This window comes from Arvicola amphibius, chromosome 4 (genome assembly GCF_903992535.2).
Source record: "Arvicola amphibius chromosome 4, mArvAmp1.2, whole genome shotgun sequence".
NCBI classification, from domain to species: Eukaryota; Metazoa; Chordata; class Mammalia; order Rodentia; family Cricetidae; genus Arvicola; species Arvicola amphibius.
Window position 1 is genome coordinate 60,736,748 of NC_052050.1, and position 21,199 is coordinate 60,757,946.

The 21,199-nt window shown below is 49.3% G+C and overlaps 1 protein-coding gene across 3 annotated transcripts in view; it reads right to left on the reverse strand.

The window, feature by feature from the left end:
• Rai1 (retinoic acid induced 1) overlaps nucleotides 1–21,199 on the reverse strand; it is a 99,628-nt gene that overhangs the window by 41,794 nt on the left and 36,635 nt on the right. For 2 of the 3 annotated variants that reach the window (XM_038327345.1, XM_038327344.1), the window contains one exon: nucleotides 19,620–19,756. The exons of the other annotated variant lie outside the window; for it this stretch is intronic. The gene's annotated coding sequence lies outside the window, so the exon portion shown is untranslated. The remainder of the gene's footprint in view (nucleotides 1–19,619; nucleotides 19,757–21,199) is intronic. 3 annotated transcript variants of the gene reach the window in all.

The following is a 21,199-nucleotide window of genomic DNA, read 5'->3' on the forward strand; positions in this document are numbered from 1 at the left end:
GGGGAGTGCTCCTGTATCCCTGTGTACCAGGGTAAGGTTTGCCAAAAGTTCTGTTATACAGAGTACCATTCCTGCCTTAAAACACACAATTTGTCTCATCCAGGGCTATAACCCAAAGTGACCTGGCACTAGGGGAGAAGGAAGGGCATAAGAAAGCCCATTTTCCTAGGATTTCCATTTGCTGAATTTTCTAGAATTAACTATTTTGTTACTACAAAGGAGACCTGCTGACACTGACCCCATGTCTGTGTGGAAGTCCTAGTTTTGTTGTTGTTGTTTTGGTTGGGTGTGTATGTACAGAGGACAGAGGTTGATGTCAGATGTCTTTTTCAACTGCTTTCCACCTTAAATTTGAGGCTTGGAGCTCACTGGTGGAGGTAGCTGACTGGCCTGAACACTGCAGAGATCCACATCTCCTCCTCAGCACTGAGATTTGGAAGTATGCACCACTTTGTCAGCGTCTCTTAATGTGTGGCAAACACTTTACTCCCAGCCATCTATCTCCCAAGCCCCTGCCGTTTTCTGACAAGGCTTTGTTGCCTGACCATTCTGCCCAAGGAAAGGCCCACATGGTCCAGGCCCTTATCAGAATGAAGAGCAAGTCTGTGCTGCCCTACCCAACATGGGGCTGGGCAGATAGCAAGGGCCTAACTAAACTTCGGCAGACCCTTCTGCTCATCTGCACAATGACAGCAACAAGCTAGCTACCCGTGGATGTCGCCTCACCCACGCTCAAAGCTAACTGTGCTCCTCTTCCTAACAACTTCCCATGGCTCCCAGGGCCCCTGACAAACACTCTTTGCTTTCCATTCTAAGCCTTATTAACAGTCGCTCAGGTGTTTTCCTCTAGCTCTATCTCCAAACAATCAGTCTGCAATCCATCTGCTTGCTGGGCTAATGCTTGCTCCAGGACCCGGTCACATGCCAGTTCTGTTGAAAACCCACAGCCTTTACTCATCCTTCCAAACCCTGGGCAGCCATTTCCCACCCACTCACCCCTGCCTGTCCTTCCTTGAGTGGGTTCCTGGTATACACATTGATTCTTGTACTCCACTGCAATGCGAGCTCGACTCCACTGTCTCCTACCAAACCGGATTCGACAGGGACTAGGCCTTTTGTCTTTGTTTTAAATCCCGGGTGCTTAGAAACCGCCTGCAGACAAACAGTCACTCAGGAACGTCTAGCTGACAGGTGGGTGAGTCTGTAAACAACATCTGCACAGCTCTTAGTATCTATGAAGCCTTTTCCTGTCTTCCCTTTCAGACCCCATCCCCACCCCTAGGCATGGTCTCAGAAGGCTTCAGGGGCTTTTTCTCTGGCCTAGAGCTGGGGTTTGCAAGGAGCTTCCAGCAGGGATCAGCAAAAGCAGCTGGGACCCTCTTTCAGGGAGATGCCAGCTGTTTCCTTAGCCAAGAGATACTTCTCCACCAGCCTCTGGAGAGGTTGGCAGGTGCTCATGTGGCCAACAAGTATGACCCAGAAACTGGCTGGCCCAGACATCCGCCCAGAGCCACCAGGGTTTGGTGGTTGAGTGCAGCTCTACCAGTGAGTCTTGGTAACAGTTGCTATGTAAAACGCTCAAAGGGGGAATTTACTGTCAGCGTTAATAATAGATGAAGGTTTCAGAATTTTTGATGCCTTACGTTCTAAGCCGTTTGATTTATAATGTCTCTGGAAAGAAAGAGATGAGGGCACAGTGAAGGAGGAGGCCTAGGAAGGCGTCAGAAGCTCATTCCTTTCCCAAAGATGGGGAATCAGAGGCCTTGAGGGGGAAGCCTCTGGGCCACGCACCTCTAGGACTTGAGTTAGCTTACAATGGACTTCACACACTGTGCTGGTCCATAGCCCAGGGCGGGGGTGGGGAGGTCCTGGTCCCTTCTGCCAGCACCTGGGGTTGTTTTGGTGGAATGCTAATATAAGCACAAGCAAGTATATTTCAAGTAGGCCCCAGAAGCAGCATTTATAGGGCCGATTACAGGTACCACAGAGCCAATATGCAAGTCCCAACTTCCTCTGCTTAGCTACAAGTGGCAAGGGTTGCTGCTGGAAAGATGGTCCTCAGGTTGGGCAGGAAGTCTGATGCAAAAGGAGGACTGTTCGCCTGTGCTCCCACTGCCTGGAAAAGCCTCAGAGACTAAGGGGCTACAGAAAGGAGGAACATGGGCATGAACTGGGCGGCAGATAGGTCAAGGCTGAGGTTACCGTGGCCAGGGCCGCTCTGCTGGCGGACCATCCAATGCTATGCTGGTTTCAAGTGCTCTTCCTCACCCCTCACACCTTCCTATCCTGCCAGTCCAGGTATGGTAAACCATCCTCAGTTAGACTGAGCCTTCCCTATGCCTGAGAACGCAGAAGCAGCCTAGGCCTACACTCCTCCAACTGCCCCCGCCTGAAAATGGAAGCACCTGGCCTTGCCTCTCAGCCCAGGAGCAATGAACACCATCACTGGCCCGCTCCAGGTTCCTTTGCCCCTCAGCAAGGCGAAGTCAGCCCTTTTGAGTCTAATGTATAGGGTGAATGGCAGAATTTGTAGGTCAGCTTTTCAGCAGTGATATACTTAACTTTCTTAACTTCAACAATGCCACAAACCTGAGTTACAGAAAGTGAGAAAGTGAAGTTGGTGAGAGGTATGCCACATATTTTTGTACAAAACACTCCAGGTGCCAGGCTTGCACAGAGGCAACATGGCTGGTCTGAACTTATCAGCATGGTAGCCTTTCCGCAAACAGGTTTCCCCTGCCTTCCAAACACCCATCCCAGATGTGATGATTTTCTGAGATTAAATAAAAAGTGTCTGTGTGTGCACACACAAGCTTATGTTACTGCAGAAGACCAAGAACTTTTCTCCAATTCCCAGAGTGTTCAAGAGTTATCTCCAACTTGAATCTGGACCCAGGACCTGGGGCAGACATAGCATGAGAGACCTGCTAGAGGCTGAAGGCGCAAATGTGTTTAGGGTCACAAATACCATTATCTTATTTTTCAAATGGTGGACATAAGAGTCTGAGATTGCCTGGGGAGATGATCCAGTCAGCAAAGTGCTTGTCAGGCAAGCATGAGGAGCAGAGTTTGATCCCTAGCACCCCCATAAAGAGCCAGGAGAGCCTGTAATCATCCTAGGACTGAGGAGGTGGAGGCAGAGGGTGCTGGGCCTAATGAGCAGGCCCTGGTTCCCAGAGAGAGCATGTCTCAAATCCCAAAGAAAGCAAGGCCAGACGAGGTGAAGCACGCCTTTAATCCCAGCCCTCAGGAGGCTGTCCCTAGAGACAGCTTGGGCAGCAGGCAGGATGACTGGGGAACCCTGCTGACAGGCAAGACTCTGGTCTCTGTTCAGCCTTTCTGGCAGGTGTCTTGAACCTGGGTGCAGCAGGATTGACAGCAAGGTCTGATAAACACTGGAGGCTGCTGTGTGATGCACACCCCAGCCTTGTGGCCATCTCCTGGTCAAGAACAGAGTCCTGGCCTGGAAGTGTGTTTGTCACTGGGAATCTAACAGCACTGGAAGGCAGAGGCCCCTGGGCCTTCAACTGCAGGACCACGTCTACTAAAGGATGGCACATTACCACTGTTTCCATGGACGTGAGTGTTTTGCATTTGCTGTTCCTTTTGCTGGATGTGGTAACCTTCCTTCCCACCTGTGGTTCTTTGCTAGCCCCTACTCGGAGATTCTTTCACATGGTGGCTTGTGTTAATGGGAAGTGACAATCAGTGTAGAAAGTACCTAGCACATGGTGCAAAGTAGGCATTTAAAATGTAGACATGGCGGGGGGTGGGTGTATGGTTCAATGGTAGAGGACCTGGGTTCCATCCCCAGAACCACAAAAAAACCAAAACAGAATACTTAAAAACACCCCAAACTTCATGGAGCAGCACCATCTTCAGAAAGTCTTCCTTACGTCCTATGCCTCTGGACTATGTGTCCACTTACTGGTCCCTGAGCTCTCTATGCAGCTCTTGGTGTGACAATACACACAGTAATAATGACTTACCTGGGCATCCACCCACTGGCCCCAAGCAGCCTACAAAGACTTAGAAAGCAGGAATACACCTGGTGATACGGGTCACCTTGTCTCTTAGGTGAATAAGGAAGGGCAGAAGAAGAGGACCCCAGCTTCATCTTATCCTGACTGATGGAAGCACTAACCTGTCTTGTCACCACTATCAGGGCTGAAGACCAGTTCCTTCATCTCCCACAAGCCTACTAGTCAGTGTCTAGATAAATGACAAGCAGCCAGCCTGAGCTTGGGGATGTGGGTCGGCCCATGCGCTATCAGCATCTCTTCTAAAAACTTTCAGAGGTACAATGTGTTCACCCCAAGTGAATCTCCCCTCTGGGAGGCCCTCCTGGCTTTCCCACCAATGTTCTGAAAGGCAGTTATAACTATCCTTAATTAATAAGAAACACAGTAATGAATTAATACATGCAATTTGTTTGGCAGATCTATCTTTAAAAAACAAAGCCTGTGTTGTGAGCACTTGTGCATAGTGGAGTCTTTGCCAAATGATGCTGAAGAACAGGTTGTAACGTTATCACCAGGAAGCCACCATCTTTGGGTGAGACAGGGACAGTCAGGGACTACTTAATGGTTGCAGGAGCTCCAAGCAAGAATCTATGGAGGAGCACGGACAGCCATAGCTCAACATACCTCCAAGACAGAAGGTGAGGGTTTACTCCAGGCTGCAGACCTTTAAACACCCCTCCTCCACTCCCACCCCCAATCTCTGAAAAGCAGACCGACACTGGCTCTCAGACGAGATACTCTGCAAGCATGTCTTTTCCCTTCTTCCTTCTCTTTGTGACAAGCTCTTTCTTTCTGGGCCGAGCTGAGCATCAGGGTGACCAAAAGGGATCCCGTAGTACCTTTAGGCCCTTGACCAACTTCATGGTCATCAAATCACTGGAGGGGTTCCTGCTACAAAAAGACCCTGGGAATTTAAGCAAGATTATGTAAGTAGACGGGGATGGTGCAAGATGATTCAACAGGTAAGGCACATGTCACTAAACCTGAAGGCCTGAGTTCATCCTTGGGACTCCATTGCAGAAGGGGAGAACTGACTTCCACATTATGTCGTGTATGCCCCCATACAGACAAACATACACACGCACACACACAAATAATGTAATAATAATAATTTTAAAAAGAGTAGAGAGTGTTCACAGGTGAGTTGGCAGAGCAGCTAAGTGTCCCAGAATGGCAAGAATCCAGAGAACTTGGTACTGCATGTCCTAGGACATACCTTCTCCAGTGGTAATCAGGGCCTACTCACGGCCCATGTCAATATTGACAGAGCAGCCACATCTTGGGGCAGTAGGCCACAGTTCCTGCTCTGATTCTCTGTCTTGTAATGCCTCCCTTCCCTAAATGCTTACACTTTAATATAAAGATCCACAGAGAGATGGAGTTCAAAGGCACACCATACTAGGATGCTAGGAGTCTAGTTTCCTATGCCCTACTAGTTTCCCCTTCCTATTAGAGCACCAGCTTGGCACTGATTCTACGGATTCAGGGCTAACCAGGCCTCACCTGCATGACTCTAGCCTATTCTGCTCCTGCTGGTTCCAGTGCCAAGCTAACATCAGCTACACCTGGTCAGACAATCCAGACTCCCGGATTACCCAGAAGCTGTGATTCAGAGGGCCCCAGGGTAGGGGCGTACACTGGGCACATTTTTTTGCTGGTTGAACCCCAATGGCCTTCATGCCTGGATGAGGGGCTACCTCCCCCTACATCAGCAGCAGCCTGAGAAAAGCACTTACCAGTGAGATTTAAAGCCCCGTATCCCATGAACCCTCATATTTCTACTGGCACAAACTGGCCTAGTAGAACCTAGGTACCAGCAACGGGGAGCTACTATGGCTCAGGAGCTTCTTCATCCTTCTGGAACCATGCTGTCTTCATTGTGAGGAACGTGGACCCGGTAGGGGTATGAAGATGTTCAAGGCCTAGAACTATGCACAGAACAGGGAAGACTGTTCCCAAATCATTAAAAATACTATTTGGTAAGTGCTCATTAGTCAGGTTTCTGCCAGCATAAGTTTGTCTAAACTTTGAACTGGAATGATGGCATGTGTAAAGCAAAAGACACAACCCTTTGGAGAGGCAAGCATTATCAACACCACTCTGTGCTGCCTATGGCTGGCCCTGGCTGGAGAGCAGCTAGGGTCCATCTGTAGCCTCCAAAGGCAAAGCTACAACCAGACGCACACACATGCATGCATACATACATACAAAACATTCATACATATAAAATAAATAAGTCTGGAAAAACAAATAAAACACTAAAAACAGTGTGTATGAGCTCTCAGGATGTCTCAGAGGGCAAAGATGCTCTTCCCCAAGCCTATGGACCTGAGTTCAACCTTTGAAACCACATGGCAGAAAGGGAACACTAATTCCAGTAAGCTGTGCTCTAACCTTCACACTTTTAATGTAACATTTGTATCCCCTTTTCTCCACCACACACAAAATAAATGTAAAAAGAATTTTTTTTTTAAATGAAAACAATGTGTATGGTTAAAAGTAGTGAGGGTGACAGGATTTTTGATAGTTTCCAATAAACTTAGTTCCAGAGCTTAGAGGGGAGGGAGGATGAGTAAGTCCATCCAGTTAGGACATTTAATAGTGAAGAGCATTCATTTGTTTGTTTCTTCATTAATTCCAGCCGAGATCACATCCTCTGAGCAACATGCTAGATACTCAAGACCTCTGCAGCAAGAATACATTTGTTCTTCAAGTACTAGGTTTCTGCTGTGAGTCCCAGAGCCTCTAGCCCTTGCACCTAGAACCATGTCCTGAGTTGGGAGTGAACAGGCCAGATTGCAAAGGGCATGACCAAGCCTCATGGAGTACCTGGTATCTGTTCTGTGCCTCAATGGCCCTGTTCTCTGGCCCCATTCGCATTGCCTATAGCCACAGAAGCCCACCTCAGAGCTAGCAGACACACAAGAAAGAAATTATGGTCCTTACAAGAGACACTGACATGAAGCTGGTTACTGCCATTTTAGAAAATGTAATTCCTTTTTATTGGAAAATTAAAGGGTAGGACCAGCTTGCCAAAAGCCAAACAGCTGAAATGTGCTTGCCTAAGATATGCAGTGTCTGATAAATGGATTTATGCATCTCTCTCCTCCATCCCTCTCCTTAGCCAGTCTGTTTCCATTCATTTCCCATCCACAGGCACTGCAACAACGGCCATGAGCTTGGCCTTGGCCCGCAGGCCCAACACCCTGGATGGAGGGAGAGTGCCTTTGTTTCCTCAGCACTGAGCACCAGCTTAAAGCCTTTGAGAAAAGCCTCGGGGACTCTCTGACTTTCCTGAGATGCACGGCTGCCTGTGGCCTCTGCTAAGCTAAGGGTGTCAGAAGGGAAGGGCAGGAACAATAAAAGACTTGAGAAACATGCTCATCCATGTGGAGACCTGGGCACAGGCGGTTCCAGACGCAGCTGGTGAAGGGAGGCAGCCAGGGCAGAGCCGAGAAGGACAAGGACAAGAGGGCAGGGCATGTCCCTCACCACCACAAAAAAAGCAACTATTCAAAACCACCCAGGGAGTTTTCTCTTATTGAGAAGTCCTTGATTCTTCTTTCTGCCTCAGGACTCATGAACAAGGGCCCATCTTATTAGTGGGGTGATAGAGGGGGCCCAGAGGGTGGGACTTCCTCCTCATGAAGATGGCTTAGCCCTCCCTGTGAGTCATTAGGAGCTGGTAACTAAGGTATTCAGAACTGGATTTTCTCTCCACTAATCTTTCTCTTTCCTTTTCTCCATTTCCTCTCCCCTATTTGTCAGATGGTCCAGGCCTGGTTTAGATGGAAGACACGAGTATAGGGTATGCGTATGACTAGAGATGTGTGTGCATGCATAAACATATGTGATCATGAGTGTGTATGAATGCGTGCTAAGTACTAAAATGGTGTCCGCCTCCTGATGCTCTGATGGGAGTGGGGGTGCAAGAGTGACATCACAGCCCAGGTACCTCTGCCTCAGCCTCCCCTTCTAGGCTCCTGGTGGCCTACCATCACAGTTCAAGGGTAAATCCATCTCCCCCGATGCCTTCTTGAGTAACAAAAGGCAGGCTTGGGTTTCTTTTATCCCCTCTCACTGCAGCCTGGCTCTGGTGTGTCTAGCAGAGCCTGCTTTGTTCTGGAGAAAATCAAGACAGGATCTGTCCCAGGGGTTGCTGCCTGGGTCGGTGACAGGGTGGAGGGCAGAACTAAACACAAAATAGCATTGTCCACCAGGCCTCCTTTCCGGGAGCTAGGTCCTGACAGGCATAGCCTTTACAGGACTCTGCTCCAAGAGTTCAAATCCCAGGTGGCCCTGTGGTCAGGGGGGACATTCTTTCACTCTATGCCTGGTTTTAGGACCTCAAAGGCATTTACTGATAGTGTTATACCTGCACAAAGCCCTAGTACAACATCACTTCTCACCTGGGCAGCTCCAGGAATGAGGGGATGAGCCCGTTTTCTGCTGGCGTAGGTGGACAGCCATAGGAGGGAATGTGACCTCCAATTTTCTGAAGATGGCTAGGTCAGGGTGCAGAGTAGGTGTCTCTGGGTGGTTATTTCTGAGAAAGCAGCACACTGCTGGCCCTGAAATACAAGGGTTCTCTGGATGACAGGAAAAACAGACAACCCATGCATGGCAAATGTTCTCTTCAGAGGGGACCTGGACCATGGGAGCAGCATGGTACACAGAATTTTGTTCAGTATGACCCGCCCACACAGCACACCTTCCCCTGCATGTTTGCAAGGCTCTCCTGGGTAAACACTAAGCCCAGAGTCTGGGCACAAGGTCTAGCCCAATTTAGTGAATACCCACTCACTCAGACACTAACCTCTAACCCTGATTGTCCCCTCTGGCATGGGTTGGGTGGGGCCACAGTATCTGGATGTTTCCATCACCCTCCCTATAGTGAGGAATAAAGCTGCCTGCTCTGATGAGTCATGTCAGCTCAGCTGGTGGTTCTGGGCATGAGGGCCCCACAACCACAGCCCTATCTGCAACCAAGGTGGAGAGGTTAGCTCTAGCAGCTGACTGGCAGTAGGGCTGGTGCCTTGGACCCACCCCTGGCAGCCTTTGGTCATCAACTGATTCAGCCTCCAGCCTGGCCAGTACAAGGAAGAGGCAGCCCTCTAGGGTAAGGCTGATGGTGCAGAACCTAAACATTCTTAAGGAGAAGCAGAGCTCTACTGAGGAAGGAGAAGCAGGAGTCGGAATGTGCTCTAGGATGGGGTCTCAAGAGCTGCAACAAGTCAAGCATGCCAGCTTGGGGGTGGTGCAGTAGCCCAGTCAGCAGCCCTGGCCTGGTTGCCTTGCCTCAGATACCCCTCCGCTGGCTGTCTACTTAGACCTCTGTCTTCACCCTCTTCTTCCTCACCCCGCCTGTCAGAGTCATGAAATAAAGGGCTGCAAATGGGACAGTCATTTCCATTTGCACCCGCCTTCACTTCCTCAGCTCCTGAGGGCTGACGTGTCCTGTCCTGTCTAGCCATCCCTGTCCCCTCTCCCCCTTGGAGGGTAGCCACAGTCACATACTCCAATAAGGACAGGCTGTGAATAAAGCCAGGGAAAGCAGCTAGCACTGTGAGCCATGCTGAGTGGCCTGGTGCTTCAGAAGCTTACTGTGGATGGAGTCAGTGGGCAGACAATAAACAGCCTCCCTCAACCCCTTTACACTTTTCACTCCAACTCCCTCGGTCTTGTCACAAAACCAAGGTTGCTGGGGTGGAGCAGCTCTGATCAGGGTGCTTGTGTCCAGATGCTTCCGAGGCACCAGGAAGCCACCCTCTGAGAAATAACACCAAGGACTGTAGCTGCCCCACGCCAAATGTATGAAAGGTGTTAGGCATGTGCTCACTATGAGTTAGTTATACTTGCAACTATGAGTATTTTGCAGGTCGGTTTAGTCCCAACAATTCCAGCCAAACTGACCCACTTTCCAGATGAAGACTAAGATCCATGGGCCAATACAGGCTCTCTGGACTCCTGCAGGCTCTGAGCCAGTGTGGATGAGGTGAGGGCCCTGCATAGTAGCTTTCCTGTATCCAAACAAATATGGCTAAGATGAGCAGGCTGCTCTTGCTTTGACTGAAACAGGGTCTCACTATGTAGCCCTGGCTGGCCAGGAATTTGCTATATGGAACAGGCTGGCTTGGAACTCATAGCAATCCATCTGTCTCTGCCTCCTGAGGTGCAAGAATTACAGGTGTGCACCACCACACCCATTTAAAGGGCCCTTCTTCAGGAGCAGTGTTTGTTCTCCCTCCCACAGTAGACAGACCCAGCCCAGAGACCACCCAAGATGGGGAAATAGGGAGAGAGAGCACCCACGCAGGATCTAGCCCCATGCAGTAAGAAAAATGGGCTTCCCAGCCAGTCCACCCTACCCACACAATGCTTTTCCTCAGTCCTGAGCCAGGATCTGGGCTTGTTGCCATCAGCTAACAGGCACTACCTCAGTATCAGCCCATCCTCCCCCTAGGTCCTTGTCAAATGAAGAAGAGGCATAGGCTTTCCTGAGACCCCATTTCCTCAGGCTACCCCAATCATTCATCCCTCACAACTCACCTCCACTTCTTGGCCTGTGTGGGACTCTGCTTTCTCTAAGCACCTCCTAATCCACCAGGGCCAAGAAGTCTATCTATGCAGAGCAGTCTGCCTTAACTGTCCTGAACCCACCCACCTAGACCTTCTCCTAGACTGCAGCCTGGCACCTTGTGCTTACACCACCCTCCCCTCTGGGGCAGGGAAGGGGCACCTCAGGCTGGTGCAGGGTTGTTCCCTCCTCACACTTCTGAGGCAGGTTCACTGAGGCTGAAATTTCAATGAAGGCACAGAAATCATTACTGCAGGGCTCCAGGCCAGCTCAAGTGGGGACAGGCCTCAGTATCTAAAAAGGGCAAAGGTAGCCAAGTACCACCAGCCAGGGCAGGCAGCTGGGCCTGTTCCTGAGGTCATGCTTGCGATCTCCACTCATCCTCTCGCCTCGGGTGCCCAAAGGTACGGGAGGCTGTGAGAAAGAGTGAAGGCTTCCACTGCCGGGAGCCGTAAAGGGAGCCTCAGCTGGCGCTAACAAAACTGAATTGAATAAAATCTAACCACTCGAGTCTGGCTATCCCATGGCGAGACTGAGATGGGGTGTGTATCCCAAAAACAGAACTGGGAGGGCTTGAGTATTCCTTTAGGATTTTCCCGTGCTGGCCTAGAGGAAGACAAAGGCAGTACTGGTCTCTGCACCTCAGGCCCACCTCCACAGAACAGGTATAAGGAAAGGAGGGTCTCTGGATCCTTTGAGACCTTCTCATCTCTTCAAACAACCTGTCTGGCTATGCCTCTTCATCTCAAGAAATTACTATCCTTGATCCAAAACACCATCTCTGAGAATGACCCATTTTCTCTTCAGGAATGCTTCCTTTTAATCCAGAAATTCCATAGGTCCAAAATGTTCCATCTCCAGAAGTGTTTTATTTATCTCCAGAAACACATTCTTTATCTTCAGCTATGACCCATCTCCAGAATGTTAATGCTCTCCATAACAGCTCCACCCCAACTTTACGCAGCTTTCCAGAATGCTCCATCCCATCTCCAATTGCTCATTTTACCTCCAGAAGGACCTCAAATCCAGAAGTCCCCCACTGTTTCCAAAAATACTCCAGCATCCTCCTCAAGCACTCCACATCCAGGGGGGCACTACAGCTTATCTCTAGAAAGGCTCCATTCTCAGAAATATTACGTCTGGCAATACTCGGAATGCAGAAAAGCCTCATCTTAAAACAAAACAAAACAAAAAAGTCTATCTCCAGAAGAATTCTCATTTCACTTTCAAATGTACCCCTACTTCATCTTCAGAAATTACCTCCTCCAGAAAATGCTTTCTGTGTTGTCTCTAGAGACATCTTGGCTCTGGAACCATTCCACTTCCTGTCTGGAAACATGGAGGCAAAGCCTCTCGCCCTGGCTCACATGCTGAAGGAACTGAGACCATTTTCTCCAAGATCTCCTGAAAAGAGATTGTACAGGCTTCCTCTCCGTCTCTCTGGTTCCTGGAGACCTCACAGTCATGTGCTGGGCCCTCTTTCCTAGGAGCAGGGATGAAGTCAAGAGCTAAACTTTGATAGATGCCTCTGTCCCAGGAGTAGAACCCCAGGTGATTGGGAGCATAGTGGTTCTCAAACTGTAGGTTGCAACTCCTTGGGGGGAGGAGCAAATGACCTTTTCACAAGGGTCACATATCAGATATTTACATTACAAATAACAACAGAAGCAAAATAATGAAGTAGCAATGAAAACAATTTTATGGTTAGAGTCACCACAACATGAGGAACTGTAAAAGTGTCACAGCTTAGGATGGCTGAGAACCACAGAGCTAGAGGATCTTGCCTGGGGCAGGAATGTGAGAGGGTTTGGAGCTGGAAGGAATAGTCAGGGTGAGTCCATATAGCAACCCCTTCCCACCATGTCCTCGCTGCTAAGCACCACCACCTATACACACACATGATAAAAACATGGCCCTATGCACAGTAGGGCCATGTTGTGCTTTAGAACAACATGGACATTTTTGTCCACCATTTATACAAAGATACATCCATACCCACTGGGAACCTCACCCAACCTTGCTGGGGGTCTTTAGATCACATTCTGAGAATGCCAAAAAGGGAAAGCACTGTCAGCCCCCAGATAGTCCAAATTAACAAGCCTGGCAACCTAGTGCCTACTCAGTGCCAACTGTTGAGAAGCTCAATCACAGCACTTTGGGCTTTAGAGAACTAGGAAGGTGAGAACAATATATTCAGTATCTGCCTGAACACTCCCTAAGATGGGGTGTTTACTCTACCCTGGGCAGCCCAGTCCCCTTGGGTAAAAGTAAGCCTGGCTATGTCAAGAAGCCATGTTGTCCTGTGGTAAAGGTAAGGTGCTCGGGGAAGGGGATCTGGAGGTAGCTGAGTAGAGAGTAAGACAGTATGCCAGTACCAGCACACACAAATGTGCCTCTGGGAGTGTCCCAGAAGCTCAGTATAAACACAGGCAAGCTACAAACCCTCTACATTGGAACTACACAGAATAGTTCTGAGCCCCTGGACTGAACCAGGTGCTCCTGATACCTGGCCTCTGTGGGGCAACTCTCAGAGTTCCCAAATAGTAAAAGGAAGAAGACCTGCATAATTCCTGATCTGTCCGGGTGGCAATGTGTAACTCTGGTCTGCTGTCACAGGAGGACAATTACCATTTATTAAGCCTCCCAATTTAGAACCGGCCTCAATTAACTGGAACCTCCAGAGCCCATTTTGATGGATGCGACTACAGCTTCAATATGCCCTCCACTGTGCCCTCAGCACAGGCCATGACCTCCCAACGAGCTAGATTTGCCTAGACACAGAGCTTTGACATCTGTCCCCCACCAGCCCTCTTCCCTCCCAGTCCTGTTCAGGAGACTCACTGTATCTCTCTCTGTCTCACCTTCCTTTTCTAGGAAATGCATCCCCACCCAGAAATGGGAGTTAAACATGGATGTGAATGAACACATGGTCCTAAAGCACAAGATGGCAGTGAGCCAAGGCCACACCTCGCTGTTATCAACAGAGCTGTCCAGGCCTCTTCGCTCCTGGGAACAGCCCAGCCTACTGCATCGATATTCTCTGTCCTTCATAGTCCAAACTGCACTGGTTCTCCTGGGACCTTTTTATCTCACAATGTCGCTTCAGCAAAAGGTTATGTAGAAGAATGTGGAAGTCTCTCCTGCATATTAACTAAAAGAATGTTCTTGAAAATGCACAAGAAGAAAGCACACCTAAGAGTCAGTTTCTCTGTGTCTGAGATGAAATGGGACACTGGACTGGCAAGATTCTGTCGCCAGTCCCACTCGACGAGGACCTATGTATGTCATTGAGCTCCAGATTTCTGGTCTGCTAACAGTGAGAACAAAAGTCCCCCTTCCTGGTGCTCTGACACTGTGAGGTCATCTGAGTAACTGCAATCTCACTCCAGAACACACAGAACACAACTGTGTTAGTAGTATTCAGGCCCTGCCAACCAAGCACTTAACAGGCAAGAACACACTCCACAAGCACGTGATGCCTGTTTCCATCACCTACTCATGACAGCCCCACCTCCTGTGTACCCTCTTTTTCTGGTGGTAGGGAGTAGAGAATTCTTGACTACACATTCTAAACCCAGTTTATCATTAGTTAGTTGTGTTTTCTTTTGTTCCATTTCTTTTTTCCCCCAACAAGACAGAGTCTCACTGTGTAGCTTTGGCTGACTTGGGACAAACCATGTAGACCAGGCTGGCCTGGGACTCAAGAGATCCACCTGCCTTGCCTCCCAAGTGCTATGATTAGAGGCATGTACCACACCTGACAACCAGCTGGCTTTTAAAAAGAAAAGTAAAAAGTAGATTTTTGTGTCAAACCTGGTATTTTTTAAGCCAAGTGTTTACCAAACACTGCCTATCCAAGGATGTCCCTCTCAAGCCAAGGCTACCTCCAGCGTCAGCTCTCAGAGAAGATTGGCCCTTATAAGAGAGAGAGAGCATGTGGGCAGAGTTGTGGAAACACAAGGTAAGTTTTCCTAAAGATCGGATCTGTCAACTATTAGGTTTCTGTGTGCTGTTTTGTCAAATGGGGTGTGACAGAACCCACCTTCAGTGGTAGGTGATGAGAATAGTGGAAAAGGCCCTGGCACAAAAATGGGCTCAGAGAGGGGTAGAGGGACCTAAAGGTTCATTCCCTTCTCTCTGAGGTTTATTTGCCCTCCTCAGCCAATCATAATGTTACAATGAACTGTAGGAGAAAAACAAGCCTCTGCAGATCCAGTGCCCAGAGAGGCATGTTTGTATCACATAGCAGAAAATACATGAATGGCAGCTCAGAGCACGGCCCTCAGTAAATGGCTCTTTGCAGCCACAAGAGTGAGCTATGATCTGTTCCTATATCCCTAGGGTCCTAGGACATGAGAGTCCTAGGAAGCTCTGTCTTGTCCCAACCTACTTCTGTTTCAGGCCTGCTGCTAGTTGGGGCTCAGTCATTGTGTGTACTCATGGGCAACACCTGGCAAGTTCAGCAGAGCACCTCTTCTCCTACTCCTCACACCACTCAGGATCCTAGGAGTGCATTTTAGCCATGGCCAGGGCTCATCCTCAGACCTCCAAGACAGAGGCATGTGATCTCTGCATACCTGTTTCTACCTCAGCAAAATGGAGAAGGAATTTTCTACCAACAGAGAGGGTCTAAAGAAAGGAACTAAGAGAGGCTGGGCCCTGGCACCCAGAAGTTTCTTACCCAGGCTCTGGGGTGCTATACACCTCTCTCCATGCTGTGCCTTTTACAGTGCTATAATCTGTTGGGTTTTAATTAAGGACCCCAGGACTAACCACATCTTTTCCCTGTAAGACCTAGGGTTCCTTGGTATAAAGAATGGCAGGTCAGAGATTCTGGTTCAGGCAAGTGATTAGGGAACAGGCTAAGCCCTGCATCCCTCTAGCTGTCTGTCCTCAGAAGCCCCAGTGGGGAGGGGAACCAAGGGTATTGAGAAGAGGCTCCTGGGCTGTCCATATCCTTGGAAGCAGGTATGCAAGAGGATAAGAAGACTCAAGGGAGAGACAAGTGATGATGTGGACTTGCCAATGTCCCTAGACTCCTTGGTGTTCCCACCTCTGAGCCAGTCATGCTCTTTGCCTAGGACCAGTGCCCTCCAGATAATGTTTCACAGCAGTCACAGCCGAGCACTTGTCAACTGCAGCTGCTACATGCGCTTGCTCTGTGGCCACTCTGACCTAGAGCTACTCACATTCACATATACACCCCCTCCCCATCTTGCGCCCTAGGCCTCAAACACATTGTCCAGAATATAGAGTTGCCATGCTCCTTCTCTGGCAAAGAAGACTGTGCAGTGAGTCCCTTTCCTCTGGGACACCCACTCTGGGGCAGGGCCTCGTGGACAGACCAATGGGCACTCAGCTATATAGCTTCAACAGCCACAAGTACAAGGTCAGGTTGACCTAGTTCAGCCTAGTCTGGATGCCCTCTATACAGCACCTGTTCTACAATCTCACCTCCAAGATGGCCTCCTCCCACAGTTTCTCCCAGCCACTTGGGCTCTGGCTGCAGCCCTAGACTATAAACTAGCCCAGCAATAGCTCTTGTGGCCAGAGCATCCACGACAGAAGGGCTCTAACAAGGCTTCTCCCCCTACTTTTTCCCCACACCTCCCACCCAAACCCCACTTTGTGTTTCCTACTTCTACCTGCCTTTCCCAGGCCACTGCATCAACTCTGACCCCAGTCCTGCTAGGATCTCATAGGACCAGGGAATTTCATGAGAGAATGCCATCCACACCCAACCTATACTACAGGGCAGCACAGTAACCTAGTGGTGATAGTGCTTTCATCGGGCAGCAAACTGGTGGCCCAGGGTCCCTATCTGTCCCATAAGTGGGTTACTAAATCAGCTGATATATGATTTTGAACAGGATGTGTCACGAACACATCTAAATTTTGGGTCTTGAGAAAGCAGATGACAGGTACTCTGGTTGTAGAACCCAGGAAGACCAAGTGGCCTGCACGGCCTGACCTGCACTGTCCGCCTGGACTGGCATTATATAAGCATGTATATTCACCTTCCTGATGAAACAAGGTAACATATTAGCATTTTAAACAGGGTGGGCCATGCCTTGACCCATGGCAGCAGGGAGAAGTGACATTACGGGCGGGAAGAAGGCAGAAGGCAGGAACTCAGCTGAAACTGGCCCTCCCTGAGAGGTGGCGACTTGCAGGGATGACTGGGACAGGCAAGGCAACGCAGTCTACTTGGGTACTAAGGACTTTTGTGGGATGAGTGGACACCTGTCTTCCTCCTTCCCAGTTCTGTACTCTCTGGGTACTATTTCTGGCTTATAAACCTCTCCCTGGTCACGCTCCCCCTAAGATTATGGGGTCAGATCTAATAAATCTCATTGGGGCCCATCCCAGGAGTACCCCCTCCCTTTTCCCAAACATCCCACTTTTAATGAGGCAACCTTAGATGGTTCCAGTGAGCACTCCTACTGAGACTTAGCTGAACCCCAGCTGTCCCTCTCCTCAACAGTCAGCACGCTTAACTCCTCCCCCATGGTGGCACAGATGTCCTGGATGTAAAGATACAGATGAGTCCCTTTGTGCCAGGGGCCGCCAGACACTTGAGCAAAGCCCACCTCACTTTCCTGACAGACTTGCCAGGAAAAGCTACCACCACAAATGGGAAATGCAGCTCAGATACTGGGACAGGGGCCTTGGATTCTTTTGGATAGGAGTTTCTCCCTCCCAGAGAAGCTGGGTGGGCCTGGGGCAGAGGCAGCCAGTTAGTGTGTAGGAGTAGGAAGAAGAGCAGTGGTAGGTGCGCATCCCAGATGCCAAGGTGAGCAGGTTTACAGGAACGTCTATCTCCGGATGCTTGTGACTGCTCCTCTCCTCGCTTCCAGAGCAGTCCTTTCGGTTAACAGGTGAGATAACCAAGCAAAGCAGAGCAATGCCAGGCCTGGGCTTTCCTAGAGAAATCTTAGTGTGTGCACCCCAAGTGTGGCTGCAGTGCCTGCAGGCCCTAGCACTTGTGTCTGGTCTGCTACACCATCATCTAAGACAAGATATGAGGGGTTGGCACAAAAGACACAAGTCAGACAATTGCCTAGGTAGTGAGTTGTCAAATTCCCCACATGAAGGAACACCATGTATGGATGGCCTCAGAAAAGAAGAAACTCCAATGACATGGAGAACGATGGAGAACGAGAGGACTCTCTCGGTCTTGAGACCTGGCTTCCCAGAGCTCCTGCAGAAGAGGTGGGAGTCTGGATGCAGCTAAGAACTAAGAAAACAGACTGGGCCTCAAGGCCAAAGAACTGTATAACGCCTTGAGTTCCCAACATGAAGCATGTCATTTTCTGTAATAACAACCACACACACCAACATGCACAGCTATGTAAATATGATGTAGCACCAGATACACAAGTACAGATCCATGGGGTTCTGATGGCTGCCGTCCAGCTCCTGGGACCTAAGGATATCGCCTGGGGGAGCCCCAACTGGGCATGTACCCCCAACACCTGCCACAGCCTTCCAAACTGGGTCCTGAGTCTGTGGCTGGACCCTGCTTATCCAGACCCTCTATTCAGCCTCAGCCTCTTCCTGGCTGGGGGTTGAGCAGGAACAGCTCAATCAGGATATAATCGTTTTTAATTAACGTGCGGATCATTTCACAGGCTGATCTCCTTGGAGACCATAAGGAAGACGGTCTTCTAAGCTTTTCATTCTTTTTGCTCTCCCAGTGCACCCCTCCCAGCAAAAGGCCATACTTCACTTTTACCTACCACCTACAACCTTGAGAATCACACAAAAGCTTGGCTCTTGGGTCTCCTCAAGGCCTTTAGGAGGAAGGATGTGCTCACACCCATACAGATACACAATTGTGCATCCAACCCCCAAAACATACCTTCAGAGATGTACACACACCCACAGAAGGACGCACAGGCATGTCTGTCCAGACAGGAATATGCATGTGGAGGAGAAGGGTCACAAGTTGGAGGCCAGCATGGTCTACATAGTAAGATCCCTGTCTCAAAACATAAACAAGGGGTGAGGAAGATTAGAGGCACACACATTGGCACATCCCAAAACATGACACACAGAGGAGCAACTCACCTGTACAGACATATCACACAAATCTCCACGTCCATATTCAGCACAGTTTCAACACTCAGGGCAGAAGTACTGGCAGGGAACAGTCAAAAAGGGCCCTGTCCTTAGGTGGGGAATCAGAAACCACAGCGGCCTGCTACAAGGGTCTCTAGGGCTGGATTTAAAGTCAGAAGGACTCAAACCAAATAAGGTGGCATATGGGGTCCAGGCTGGTGGCTTCTCTGTCCCGTTCCCTATGGAGAAGGATTTAGAACAGCACTCAGCCCTATATAGACACCCAAGGTGCCCAGCACGAGCTGGCCTGACATTCCCACTGAGACTAATGTCCCTAGTCTTTCCTCTGGGTACCTGACTCTGAGGCCCATAGAAGTTTCTCTTTACTTCCTTCATTTGACTTAAATCTTTTCTATCCCATTTTCCTTTTTCTCCTTCCTCCAGTCTCTTCCTTCCAAACCCCCTTCCCATTCTAGAACCACTGTTTCATCTGTTTCTTTTCCTCCCTTTCATCCCAGGTACTAGAGTCAACCTCAGGTCAGAAGGAAAATTCTAATTGGACTGACTGTAGCCCATTCCAGACATAGTACACCTCTGATAGGTGCTTATACCTCTCCAGCTCCTAACAGACCACAGCTGGATCTGTGAACTTGGAACCTGAGGCATAGAGACCCCTGCCTCTATGACCCCAAGGGGCCTGAACTCAGCCCTATCCCTCTTGAAGCACCTGCTTTTGATCCTCAGCTTTTCCCTTTGGAAAATGAGATGGTAAAGGGGAATAAGAGCTGTGGGGAGGGTTAGCAGGGAGCCTATGGCCAGCCGACCTCAGCCTGGTGACTTGGGTAGTAGCCCTGGACCCATGAGCACAGCAATATACATGATACAGGGGTGGTTAGGAGCCTATTTGTTACTGATCCAGCTAGAGAGAGAGTAGGGACAGGCTGAATGGTTCTCCTCACCTGTTCTCTCATCTATGAAATGGGCAAGCTCAGCTTAGGATTCTTCCCCGATGCAATAACCCAAGTACCAGACCAGTAGCAGGTTCTTGATGTGTGACCTTGGGACTCACTTCCCCTCTGGGCTCTGGTTTTCTTTTCTGTCAAAACAGGGAGGTCAGACCAGTGACTCATTGCCAAGGTTCTTTTCAGCACTAGAAGTTTCTAGATAGTAGGGAAAGAAGAACAGTGTCCTACTTAGCCGAGGAAAGCTAGGGAAGCCTGTTTTTTCCACTGCAGGCATGCCGGAGTCTTTCACGGTGATGGCAACAGCAGCAGTGGCATTTTGAGGAAATCACCTTAAACATCAGAAAAGACTCTCTACACAAAACAGACCCAACTACATCACTTTGTTCCAGCACATGGAACAAAGGGCAGTATTAAGCAAATTACAGCAAATCCACTTGACTAGAAAAGCCTGAAGATGTTAACATTGGTATTTATGAATAACTAGTTACAAAGCAGGAAAAGGCTGGCGTTATCAGTCCAAAAAAGGAGGATATACATCTAAATATGGACAACTCAACAAAGCCTTTAAAATCAGCAACCACCAAAGCCAACATGTGGGAAGAATCCTACCAACATGTGAGCACTGTCAGAGCCCATTAAGACACTCAGTAATCTGTTTGTTTTTCTCTATTTTTCAGGGTATTTTGCAAACCGTGTTTTAGCATATATGTCAAAAAATACCTTCAAAAAACGACCTGCTGCTTCCAATCCCCTTTCACTCACTGATTCACTCATTAATCATTCACTCCTGTGTTTGTCTAGCCAAATACCAAACATTATTGTCTGCAGTGTGCCTGGCTCTGAGGTTCTATGAGAATAGCTTTTGCCTAAAGGAAATGGAGGTCATGTCCAGGGCAGGGTAGACAGTCAACTCCCTTCCCCCATGCTGTATCCCCAGCCCTCCCTCATCACACACAACTCTCCAAAGTGCTTGTGCACTGGGGTTGAGGAGTAGGTAACAAACCTCGTAAAATGAACCCCGTTTCCCAGAGCCCTTATCTCCAGCCTGTCTCATCTGCTGTCAGTCTACCCTGGGGGTCAGAAAGCCACTCTAGAAGACCCAGGCCTTCAGCTGTCAGGGTGAAGGTGTGGGTATAGGTAAGGCAGAGGGTCAGGGAGGTTTTCTTCCTAAACCCAGCCCCCATGATGACATCCCCCCCAGTTTCCATGACCCAGGCTTGTAACCTCTTTCCCTTGAGCCACAAGGCCACAGCTTGGCTGTCTGACCTTCCCCAGGCTATGCCTTGGGTCTCCTATTCGGTCCCTAAATGAGGAACCAGCATGCCTCCTGCCCAGTCAATGGCAGACTGCAGCTGCCGTGTACAGGGAATGCGGGGTCTGGAGCTGCAGTTCCAGCCAGGCAGTGTTATGCTGCTAGCATGGAGGGGCTAACAACGTTTCTCTGTTGTTTAGGGACTGACAAATTTCTAAAGGAAAGGTTAACTCTTTGGGTTCCTGGACCCAACCACAGAGCAATCTAAAGACAGTCCAGTTCCCTAACCCCAATGTTCCTCTGTGCTCCCCCAAGAACCTTG